The following is a 13,442-nucleotide window of genomic DNA, read 5'->3' on the forward strand; positions in this document are numbered from 1 at the left end:
CGGCTTTATCTGGAATACATGATGTCTTTCATGTATCGATGCTTCGGAAATATCTTCTTGATGAGTCTCATGTGCTTCAATCTGATGAGGCTGAACTCAATGAAACCTTGAGTTATTTTGAGAAGCCAATTCAGATTCTTGATCGTAAGAACAAGCAACTTCGAACGAAGACTATTCCGCTTGTGAAAGTCCAGTGGAGTCGTCATGGTATTGAAGAAGCTACTTGGGAGACGGAATCAGATATGCGACAGCGATTTCCAGAGATGTTTCAATGATGTGAGTTCTCCTTTAATTTTCTGTTATCTGATATATCTTATGTGTTGATAGTATTTGAGATTTCGAGGACGAAATCATGTCTTAGTGAGGGAGAATTGTAACGCCCGGAATTATTTAATTTTAATCCGAGAATATTTAATTTGGGAATATTTGGAGTTTTGATTTAAATTATAATATTCTTAAATTATTTAGGATTGAAATTGAATGAAATGAGAAGTTGAGAACTGAATTGCAAATTTTGAAGATTTGAGGGGCCAAAGTGCAAAATTCTGATTTTAGTTGGACACTTGTTGTTTTGATAAGTTCTCACGTGTATTCAACATGTTTCATCAGACAATTGAGAGGATTGGAACAGATCAACTCGAGCTCTTCTCTTTTCTTTGCCATTTCAATTTTCAAATTGCAATATCTTGAGTTCCGGTTATCCGATTTCGATTCCGAAAGGTGTTCTAGACTCCTTGTAGCGAGACCTTCGATTTCATGTAAGTTTTCTTTTAGTTCCTTATGATTTGAGAAGTCGAAAGTGGCAGAGATCAGTTGTGATTATGTATTGATGTTGTGGAGCTTGTATTCTTTGTTCTATCGAGTTTGGGTTGAAGGATGACTATCGATTATGTTCTTATGAATTTCCAGCAAGTATTTCGAAATTCCTATCTTATGTTATGCTGGTTTTGATTGATATTCAGTTTATGGAAGATGTATATGGTGATAGATTAAGAGTTCGGATTGCCGAATTATACCGATATGCCGTCGAACTTTTGATTTGAAGTTGTTTTGATTGTTTCTTTGTGAGCTGACATTGACATGGATTAGAGCTGATATTTCCTTAGCAATTATGTTGTGATTTCAGTTGTAAACAAGGACCATCGAGCATGAGAACATCAACTTCGAATCGGTAGAAGAAAGAAGAAGGTTTGTGGTATTTGTGCTTTGAAGCTGGGTTGTAGCGTGAGCAGAATTTTAATACAAGATGATGTTGTTTTTGGTACAGATTTGGACACCTAGAAGACACCATAAACTTTGCAATCGAAAGGTAAAAGTGAACTAGGATTCGATTGGGATTATAACTCGAGATGGTTTGTATCGAGTTCCCTAAATCACATACTTATTTGCTTATTTGCTTTTATATGTTGTATTTGAATGGTTGAATGAGTCTTGATTTTAATGAATGCTATTTTGTTGATATATGTTGCATTCATCTTGTAAAACTTGTTCTTTGATTTTGAAATGAACGAAAACATTCAATTAGATGATTTGAGGGATTATATATGTATGGCCTGAGTGGTTGACTTACCCTAGCGTCTGATTTACATATATAATGGCTTCAAAGTCTAGAGAATCAAGATAAGTAGCCCCGCCTCGATTGGGAGAGTCGGTGGTTAGTTATGATATCTTCTTCTTGGGATCCCAACCGATGAAATAAGAGAATTCGTTAGAGAACCTTATTTTAAAACATGCATTGTATTTAATTTTGTATCATGAATTTGATATATGCTTTGCTATGCATGTTTAGTTGCTTTTACTGGGAAATATATTTCTCACCGAAGTTATCCGGCTATTGTTGTGTTGTATGTGTCATGGCTATAGGCGGGAGTGGAACCGGACAGAAGCGAACTTGAAGAACAAGGGATGAGAGAATAGCGTGATGATCCGAGTTTAGATGATTGTGAGTTGTCAATGCTAGAGTTGAGTCCAAAGACATGATCATATTATAGTTACTTGTACCAAGACTTATTGTTGATGTAGTTATTGTCTTAATGATATGTACAAGACTTGAGATGATGTTGCTACTTCTTAGGACTTAACTTGATGTTTGTAAACAATGTTTCATGTATGATATATTAGCCTATCTTGAGATGATTTTAAGGCTTTAACATGATCCATTTCTATCAAATTATATCTTGTTAGAATGCATGCTAGTTTATGATTTGGTATAGACTATGTATGAGTTGATATCAGATGAGAAGTAAATGAAGGAACTAGAGTTGACAGCAACTTAGTATATGTTTCTATTTGCTGGACTTGAGCTCGCTCGATCGGGTGTTTTCTACCGATCGAGCGAGTCCTTAATTTAGGAAGCAGAATCTTGAGAAATTTGTGCTCGCTCGATCGGTGGAAAGTAACCGATCGAGCGAGGCCAACATTGTTCCACCCGAGAGTTGTGAAAGAGTGGGTGCCCGGTTAGCCAACTTATGGCTAAGGGCTTTTGTGACTCTATGTATAAACAATCTTTGTTTAATATAATTTAGATTCATTAATGGCATTTTCTTTGTCTTTCTTCATATTGTTATATTGTGATATACTATTGATGTTTTGATAAAGATCTTGAATATACTATAGTGTAAGTAAGATGAGATAGTGAATAAAGAGAGATCACTATTATGAAACACATCTTATAGTCACTGTATATTCTAAACAGTTCCTAGTCAATTGAGCCGTCCGCTAATAAGGATAAGGATCGCTCGAGATTGAGACTAGCATTTGTGATGCCAAGTACCACGTTTCATTGGTAATGGACATGGAGATGTTCAAATCATGCAAATGGATATTCATATGATGAATGATCGAACTACTCTATTCGGACTTTTCAAGTGGTTATCACTTATCGAGTGGATAAAGTCCGCGGTTTTGGTTGTACACCATTAGTCCTTACTACTTGAAACATCATTGAGACTCTATATGCTAGTACTGTACTTTGACTCGTTTACCGACTCTATTGGGGTCAACAGGTGTCGGGATTGGGTACAGTTACGACACATATAGGAGTCGATGCTTTGTTGTCAAGGATTCACCACATACTTGCGAGTGTGGATGTAACACCCGGAAATTTTAATACGTAAATTCGCATGCATAATTAGGAGAAATTAATTTTAAAATAAGGGTTAAATGAATTTATGTGTTATTATGTGATTTATATGAATAATTTAAGTTATTTTAGCATTTAACCCAAAATTAGTGATTTTTGTGATTTATGGAAATTAATTGGTTTTGATCGCGTAGACGGGACCGTGGACGGACGAGATACCAAAATATTTAGCCAAAAATATTTTATGAGTTTTATGAGCCTTAAAATAATATTTTAAGGTATTTTGTCAAGAAAATTTTAGTATTTAATTATATATTTATTTAAGGGGCTATTTTTAGCCAAAATTAGTCTCTTTATTGACTTTTATTAATTTTTAAAATTAGCCTATTTAATAATTTCGAGATTTGGAGTTATCTTATCAGATTATTATTATTATGATTAGAGTTTTAATATATTTTCTATGATATATTATCTATATTAATTAGTTAATATTTATTATACAAAAATTAATTTAAAAACCTAAACCTACCCCAAACCCCACCACCCACTACAAATTATTTAGCCGACACTCATCTCCCTCCTTCACGCCTCCATCTTCTTTTTCAGCAGAAAACAAGCCACCATAGCCGATCAACTTTTATTTGAGGATTTATTTGGTCGTTCGTCGTCCCGGAGTCCCGTAAACGCATCATCCGTTCGTCAATAATTTAAAGGCATGTCTAAAACTTTTCTTTGGCCACCATATGAGCTATTATTCATGCATGATTGTTCTTGTTCAGAAATTTCATAAGTATTTCGAATTTATGCAAACTTTTGATGTTTGATGCATGTATATGAGAATTCATGATCATAACTCATGTTTTTGCCTAGCATGGTTTGGTCCAGGGCTAAGGGCTTGGTCAAGGGGTGTCCTAGGGTCCCTAGGGTCGAGTAGTGTGGTCGGTTTGAGGCTGGAGGGGTCCAAGTCGAAGCCTTCCATTTCTGTTGCACAGCTCGCACAGATTAGGGTCCTGAGGAAGAAGACTTCGTTCTCCTTCCTCAGGCCATTATTTTGGGTGAGGTTTGTTGGGTTTGAAAGCTTAGGATGTTGGCTAAGATTGAGGACTGGTTTCGTGGCCTTTGGTGGTCTGAGTCATCGGCACGAAGCAAAACGCTGGGACTGCTCCGGCTGCGCGCGAGCTGATGAAGGGCCAACTTGCAGGGCTTCGTTCTCTGTCTCTAGGCAATGGTTTGGGCTGGTTCTTGTCGTGAAAGAACCGCCTGGGAGTTGGCTTGTTGAGGGTGGTGGTGCTCCGGCCATTTGTGGTCGGAGTTGGCCGGCCGAATGCCGGAATAGGGGGCTGCTCGCACGGCCGAAGGTAAGGAGAGGAGGGGGAATCGGGTTGGGGGTTCTGGGTGGTTCCGGGTCGGGTCAGGGTAGTGGGTCGGGTCAGTAGGGTCTAGGGTCGGGTCAGGTAGGTTCGGGTCCGGGCTAGGTGGGCCGGGCTCGAGTATTTTAATTTTAAAATGTTTAATGCTTTAATTGGATTTTTGGGCCATTTAATTAGAAATAAAATTATTTGGGCTTCCAAATAATTTTATTTGGGCTTTTTAAATTTATTTTAAGTTAACCCAATAATTTTATGGGCCCGTGGGCCCATCGGAATTTTTGGGCTAGTCAGTGATTTTATTGGGCCAGTCTAGGAATTTTTATGAATTAATTAGTTATTGGGCCTAAATATTTTTATTTAAGCCCAATAACATTTAAGTATTTTATTTTAGTAAAAATTATATTTTTTAAAAGTAGTTATTTAATTATGGGCTTTAAGTTAGTTAGCAGGCTTTAAGTCAGTTAAGGGGTTTAGTAGAGAGACCAGCAGTCGGGACCAATCCATGAAAATAAACTAAGTCCGGAATATATATTTAATTATTTTTATGCATGAAGTCTATTTTAAGTAAAAGTATATTTATTATTAAAATTAATTAAATATATATTACGGACATATTTTAAGTGCATGCATACATGAAATATTTTATGATGTGTTTATGATTAAGAATTGAGCATGAAAAATATTTTTATGGAAATTGAAGTGATGTGACAGCATAGAAGTGGTTTTACCACTGACACAGAGGTAGTTCTACTACCGGCATAGAAGTGGTTTTACCACTGGCACAGAGGTAGTTTACTACCAGCATAGAGGTGGATTATTCCACCGCCACGTACGATGGTTCTTTAGACTGATCAGTCGGCACAGTTATTAGTCACATTCATGGATATGACCATACTCAGTTTTTATGTTTTTGACATGCTCAATTATGTTATGTATGATGAAGAAAGTTATGTTATGTATAAGATTTATGATTCAGCATTTATGTTATGAAAAATGTTTCCATGCATGCTCATATACATGTATATGTATTAGTATTTACGTGATGCATTATTTTAACCCTTGTTATAAAGGATTAGACATGTTGAGCCTCTAGGCTCACTACGCTTATATGGTGCAGGTGAGTATGATGTAGCTCCTACCGGTGGCGAGGACGTATGAGCGAGCATGGCAGTGGCCCCGTGACCGTCTCACTAGAATTTTATTTATGCATGAGTTATTTATTCAGGATATTTTTATGTTTTCAGTGGTTATGATTACTTATTGATTTTTCATGGTTTTTAGTAGACATAAGTTATAAATTTTCACCATAGACATTATTTTATCTATTGCATGACTCGAGATTTTATCAAATAACTGTTTATTATTTTATTAAGCGAGTTATGATTTGAAATATTATTTTTAATATTTATACATATATGTATGGGCGTATATGTATATAGTAGATAAAAAAAAAAAAAGTTTTTCCGCATTTAGTAGTACTAGGCGTTTCAGTGGATATCCTATACGATCTGAGGAGATATTAGTGTGACGAATCTCTGGCCAGAGTACATGATGTGTTTTAGGTTACTCGATTTTCCTAGTAACACATGCGATGTCACTATTTGATCTCCAAGATGTAATGCATAGTTGTAGAATCTCGAACGACTCTCGATGCACCAATGGTTGTTGATTCGATCGGGATATATGGATGAAGGGACCGTACTGTACGCTAACCAAAATCTACTGGTTCTTGTAGGCACTATCAGTGATACCTAGGGAATCATTGGGCGATGTTTCAAGACGCTCTTACCATGATTCGTTGGGCAAGTCGGAAATTGTTGTTCCGAGTCACAAGGAGTTGTGAGCCCACGGCTAGCTGTATCCCTGAACCATTGAGGGTCACACAAGTAATGGATTACTAAACCCCGTTGAGATAGTTAAATTTAAAGAGTTAAATTTAATGAAAGAGAAGTTGGACTTCTTAACTAAAGGGAGTGAAATTTCCTAAAATGACATAGGGATGGGTATTTTTGAAAATCACTGAATTCGGATTCAAAAAAATTATCTTGACTTTAAAAGGTGCAGAAATGGTTTCTGTGCACATTGGTGAAATCGGTTTATCAATCGGAGTCATGATGAATTTTATATTAATTTCTATAATAACGGGCTTGGCTTGTTGGGCTTAAGTTATGGATTATGGGCCCTAAGGAGTTAGAGTCCTAACATAATTATAACTTAATCTAGTATAGAAATTATATATATATATATATATATACATATGTAGGGTTCGAAATTCTTACTAATTCCTCCTTGCAATTTTCGAACACTACACAAAATTTCTAAGGGATTTTTCGAAAATTCCCTTCTCCCTTTTGAGAAAATTCGGTCTGTCATTTTTCCGAAAAATCACTTTCTGAATTAACAGATCAAATCTGTTTATTCTCATCGATAAACATCTGATTGATTTCTAGTGCAATCAATCAGAGGGTTTTAGTTTTCTGTTCGTGGACCTTATTCCGGAGATTGATCGTGAAGCCATCGGTTCCCGGGATATACAAGAAAAGAAAATTAAAATTCTGTTGGTGTCCATAATCAAGCTGTTGCTTGAAGAGTTAAAACTTTAATTGTGATTTTATTTTTACTTGCATAATTTAATCGTAAAGTTTTGATACCCATGATATGGAATCGTTCCATATATAAAAATAAAAATTTTAAACTTCCGCTGCACCGGATATCAATTCTTAATTGATCTGAACACGTTTTTCCAACAGTGGTATCAAAGCCAGGTTGCTCAGATCAAACGATTAAATTAATCGATTGTACAAAATATTTGGCCTCAGTTTTTTGAAAACAAAACGAATTTTAAAAATTAAAATTTTGACGGAACAGGGGCATCGGGGCAGCGATCGTCGCTGCCCGGAGCAGCACAGGGCGCTGCCCAGGGCGCTGCCTAGGGCAGCGATTGTTGCTGCCCGCCTCCACGTGGGCAGCCCTGTCCCACGTGAAGGAAGGGGCTGCCCGGGAATGTCCCGGGCAGTTCGGGAAAATTAAAATTCATTTTTTAATTAAAATTTTGAAATTTAGAAATTCTAGTTTTTGGTCCGATCGAAAATTGTTTTTGATTGGTTCAAGAGGCATCGGATCGAATTGTTCGAGTCCGAAATTTTTAAAATTGATTTTGGATAAATTTGAATTTTTGGAAAATTTATAAATTTTATCCGTTAAATTAGATTTTATAAAATCAATTATTTTGGTACAATTGATGATAAGATATGATCTTATGAAAGGATAAGATAAAATTTGATTTTATCTTTTTAATTATGATGCCATTGCATGTTATCCAATTATTTAATTATTGAATTAATTATTGGATAAAAGGATGATCGATTTCCATGACCAATTTGGTAGGTGTATGTTAGGTTATTTACATTTGGTTTTATTGTTGTTGGGTTTTATTAATGGGCTTGGTTTATAGCCCAATTTGAATTGTCATTTGTAATAAAAAGTGGGCCTGGTTTATGGCCCGTTCCCACCCTTAAATATGTATCCCCTACTTGTCATCGAAATTTATTGTAAATTTATTAGACTTACTAGGAGATAAAGATTTGAAGACAAAGATGGACCCAGCAGACAATAAAGACCGAAGAAATGTAAATTGGAAGCTCAATGTAATAGGATTACATTGCATACTTGCATATCACCTAGGATTGGACTTAGACTCGTGATTGGCAACCACGGGTCGATTAGTGATTGGGATCGATCATCCTTTAAATAATATATGATATTATTGTTGTATGCATGTTTAGACTAAATTGTATGAATCCCGCAAGCATACAAACTTTAAAAGATGAGACGAATTTTCAAAATTAAAAATCCCTCATTTTAAATATGATTTAAAATTGATATCAAGATAAACAAAAGGGAATTTAAATATTGTTTAAATGTTCCTACCTTCCATCAACGATCAATGTATGAGATGCTACCCACGGGCACGGTCCGGCTCATATTATTGGGAGGGCCCGTTCGTCGAAAAGTTGTACATTGGATCGACACATGTTGTAAGTTGGGTGGAACTCCCATGGGATTGACTCATATTATTGGGGATCCACATGGCGACCGTCCATCACAAATTAATATTGATGGATAATCTTGACATGTCACAATAAACGGTGTCATATTATTGGGCCCTTATTGGACATGAGGTAAAAACATGGGGGTTGCTTTGGAAGCAATTGGGCTCTACCTTTTGAAAATTATGGTTGGCTGATATTATTCGGGACTATAGTTTGTCAATTGGACTCCATGTTCCTACTAAGGAAACTAGTTTCCCGTTTTCACTAGAGGGTAGTGAAACCGTTAAAATAGTGGGAGTGAAATTCATAAAATAAATTTTGCCATATTTTATGTCTTAGTAAATTAATTAAGCAATCATCGATTATTGTCTGTTTCATCTCAATATATCATTATGATGAATCTTCGTAATCCACATGTTTCAATTCTCGAACAAAACAAACTTTCTGGAGCAAAATATACGGAATGGTTCCATAAGTTAAGATTGTCCTGAGCTCGGAAAAGATTTTTTAAGTGTTAGAAAAGGCTCCTCCGAAAACAGCCTCGGCTAATGTAACTTTGGAAAGGTTGGCCGAGCTAGAGAAATGGTAGGACCATGATCTCAAGGCCAAATGTTACATGCAAAGATGGACAAGTCTAAATAAGTTTGTCATCACTGCAAGAAACCCGGTTACTGGAAGCGCAACTGCAAAGAATGTATATCGAGTAGTTACGAACTACAAAAGATATATTTTATAAATGTTTCACTTAATACTATTTTTTGGGTATTGGATACCAGATGTAGATCTCACATTTGCAATGAGTTGCAGATGATGACAAGAAATCGTAAGCTTAGAATGGGTGAGATCCAGTTAAGGCTCGGGAATGGTTCCAGAGTTGAATCCAAAAGCTATGGAAAACATTAGTTTAATTTTGCAAAAACAATTTTAAGCTATATTTTGAGAGAGATATTTTTATTTGTACCAAGATTTCATTAAAACATTATTTCTTTTTCTATTCTTGATAGAGAAGATATTTCTTGAAAATTTGCGAATGGGATTTGCAATATTTACAAGAATGAATGTTTGATTTGAAATGGACAATTTAAAAACGATCTATATAACTTAAAATTAAAAGACGTTCCAATTAATTATGTTGATAAACCGGTAACAACAAATAAAAGGAAAAACGATAGTCAAAACCCGGCAAACCTTTGGCATGCTAGGCTAGGTCATATTTCCTCAAGGAGGATGAACAAGCTAGTGGGAGAGGGCATGTTTGATATGTCTGATATTAACTCTCTACCTACTTGTGAGTCCTGCCTAAAAGGAAAAATGACTAAATCTCCTTTCAAAGGAAAGCCTGAGCGTAGTCAAAACCTGTTGGATTTGATCCATACAGATGTCTGTGGACCATTTAGTATCGGTACTAAATTTGGACACACCTACTTCATTACCTTTACTGATGATTATTCGAGGTATGGGTATTTATATTTAATGAAATATAAGTCTGAATCATTTGAAAAGTTCAAAGAATTCAAGGCTGAAGTAGAAAACAAACAAGGTAGAAGTATTAAAGCACTTCGATCGGATCGAGGTGGAGAATACTTAAATACCGAGTTTTTGAGCTATCTAAAAGAGAATGAAATTCTCTCTCAGTGGGCTCCTCCTATGACACCTCAGCTGAATGGTGTCTCGGAGCGTCGCAATCGAACTTTGTTGGACATGGTTCGATCTATGATGAGCTTCACTGAGCTCCCACCTTCGTTTTGGGGCTATGCGCTTGAAACGGCGGTATTGTTGTTGAACAATGTCCACACTAAAGCAGTAGATAAAACTCCATACGAGTTATGGAATGGCAAAGCTCCTAAGTATTCGTACTTAAGGATTTGGGGATGTCCTGCTTACGTGAAGCAGACAGTGGGAGATAAGTTGGATAGTCGATCCACCTTATGTTATTTTGTAGGATATTCGAAGAATTCAATCAGATATTATTTCTATCATCCTTATGAGACAAAAGTGTTTGTTTCGAGGAATGCCACCTTCATGGAGAAGGAGTTCTTATTAGATAAGAAAGGCAAGATGATGGAACTCGAAGAAATTCGAGAAGAACCCGAGATACAAAATAATGACCACACACCTCAAGAACCTTCAACGGACACGCCTATATCTAGGAGATCCGAGAGGACTTCTAGACCTCCTATTCAATATGGTCTTCTTCTTGAAGGGAATCAAAGTGAACCCGACATTGGATGTGATCCAAGAAACTTCAAGGAAGCAATTTCTGATGCGGATTCTAATTTATGGCTTGATGCTATGAAATCAGAAATAGACTCGATGCATACAAACCAAGTTTGGTCTTTAGTAGATCCTCCAGATGGAATTATTCCAATAGGGTGTAAATGGATCTACAAGAGAAAACTTGGGCCTGATGGCAAGGTACTAACCTACAAGGCACGATTGGTAGCAAAAAGTTATACTCAAAGACAAGGAGTTGACTATGATGAAACCATTTCACCAGTCGCAATGTTCAAGTCCATAAGAATCCTTATTGCCATAGCAGCATGGTATGACTATGAGATATGTCAAATGGATGTGAAGACTGCATTTCTTAATGGAAATATTAAGGAAGAAATCTATATGATGCAGCCCGAGGGATTCACATCCATGGGAAGCGAGCATAAGGTATGCAAGCTTCAGAGATCAATTTATGGTCTCAAACAAGCATCAAGAAGTTGGAACCAGAAATTTGATGAAACAATAAAGGACTTTGGTTTCATCAAAAACCCGAAGGAACCGTGCGTGTACAAGAAAGTAGTTAAGGATGCGGTTACGTTCTTAGTGCTTTATGTTGATGACATCCTACTCATTGGGAATGACGTAGGGATGTTGCAGTCAACAAAGATATGGTTATCAGGTAGATTCTCGATGAAGGATTTGTGTGAGGCATCCTATATTCTAGGGATACAGATCTATAGAGATAGATCTAAGAGAATGATAGGACTCACTCAAGCAACCTACATCGACACCATATTGAAAAGATTTTCTATGGATGAGTCCAAGAGAGGACATCTACCTATGTGTCATGGAGTTTCTCTATCCAAGTCTATGTGTCCCAAGACTGACGAAGAGATAGAAAAAATGACACACATACCATATGCGTCAGCCATAGGTAGTATTATGTATGGGATGATATCTACCAGACCAGATGTAGCCTTTGCTCTGAGTGTCACGAGCAGATATCAGGTCAACCCTGGTCAAATGCATTGGAAAGCCGTTAAGGATATTCTTAAGTACTTGAGAAGGACTAAGAATATATTCATGGTTTATGGAGGAAGAGAATTGAAATTGGAAGGCTATACCGACTCTAGCTTCCAAAGCGACGTGGATGACTCGAAGTCAACCTCTGGATTTGTATTCATGCTCAATGGTGGTGCTGTCTCTTGGAAGAGTTCCAAGCAAGACACCACAGCGGATTCCACCACTGAGGCAGAATACATTGCAGCATCAGCTGCTGCTAAAGAAGCCGTTTGGATGTGAAATTTCGTCCAAGAGTTGGGCGTAATTCCTGAAGTTGTTGGTCCAGTTCCGGTGTACTGCGACAACACTGGTGCCGTTGCTCAGGCAAAGGAACCAAGGTCTCATCAAAGATCCAAACACGTACTGAGGAAATACCACATCATCCGGGAGATTGTGGAAAGAGGAGACATCACTGTCGAGAGAGTGGTCTCTACAGACAATATCGCTGATCCACTTAATAAGCCCTTGCCAGGACCATTGTTTGACAAACATCGCGAAGCAATGGGATTGCGTAGTGTGACTAGTTGGCTTTAGGGCAAGTGGGAGATTGAAAGAGTGGGTGCCCGGTTAGCCAACTTGTGGCTAAGGGCTTTTGTGACTCTATGTATAAACAATCTTTGTTTAATATAATTTACATTCATTAATGGCATTTTCTTTGTCTTTCTTCATATTGTTATATTGTGATATACTATTGATGTTTTGATAAAGACCTTGAATATAATATAGTGTAAGTAAGATGAGATAGTGAATAAAGAGAGATCACTATTATGAAACACATCTTATAGTCACTGTATATTCTAAACAGTTCCTAGTCAATTGAGCCGTCCGTTAATAAGGATAAGGATCGCTCGAGATTGAGACTAGCATTTATGATGCCATGTACCACGTTTCATTGGTAATGGACATTGAGATGTTCAAAGCATGCAAATGGATATTCATATGATGAATGATCATCGAACTATCCTATTTGGACTTTCCAAGTGGTTATCACTTATTGAGTGGATAAAGTCCGCGGTTTTGGTTGTACACCATTAGTCCTTACTACTTGAAACATCATTGAGACTCTATATGCTAGTACTGTACTTTGACTCATTTACCGACTCTATTGGGGTCAACAGGTATCGGGATTGGGTATAGTTATGACACATATAGGAGTCGATGCTTTGTTGTCAAGGATTCACCACATACTTGCGAGTGTGGATATCCTATGCGATCTGAGGAGATATTAGTGTGACGAATCTTTGGCTAGAGTACATGATGTGTTTTAGGTTACTCGGTTTTCCTAGTAACACATGCGATGTCACTATTTGATCTCCAAGATGTAATGCATAGTTGTCGAATCTCGAACGACTCTCGATGCACCAATGGTTGTTGATTCGATCGGGATATATGGATGAAGGGACTGTACTGTATGCTAACCAAAATATACTGGTTCTTGCAGGCACTATCAGTGATACCTAGGGAATCATGGGGCGATGTTGCTAGACGCTCTTACCATGATTCATTGGGCAAGTCGGAAGTTGTTGTTCCGAGTCACAAGGAGTTGTGAGCCCACGGCTAGCTGTATCCCTGAACCATTGAGGATCACACAAGTAATGGATTACTAAACCCCGTTGAGATAGTTAAATTTAAAGAGTTAAATTTAATGAAAGAGAAGTTGGA

This window comes from Henckelia pumila, chromosome 3, assembly GCF_033568475.1.
Source record: "Henckelia pumila isolate YLH828 chromosome 3, ASM3356847v2, whole genome shotgun sequence".
NCBI classification, from domain to species: Eukaryota; Viridiplantae; Streptophyta; class Magnoliopsida; order Lamiales; family Gesneriaceae; genus Henckelia; species Henckelia pumila.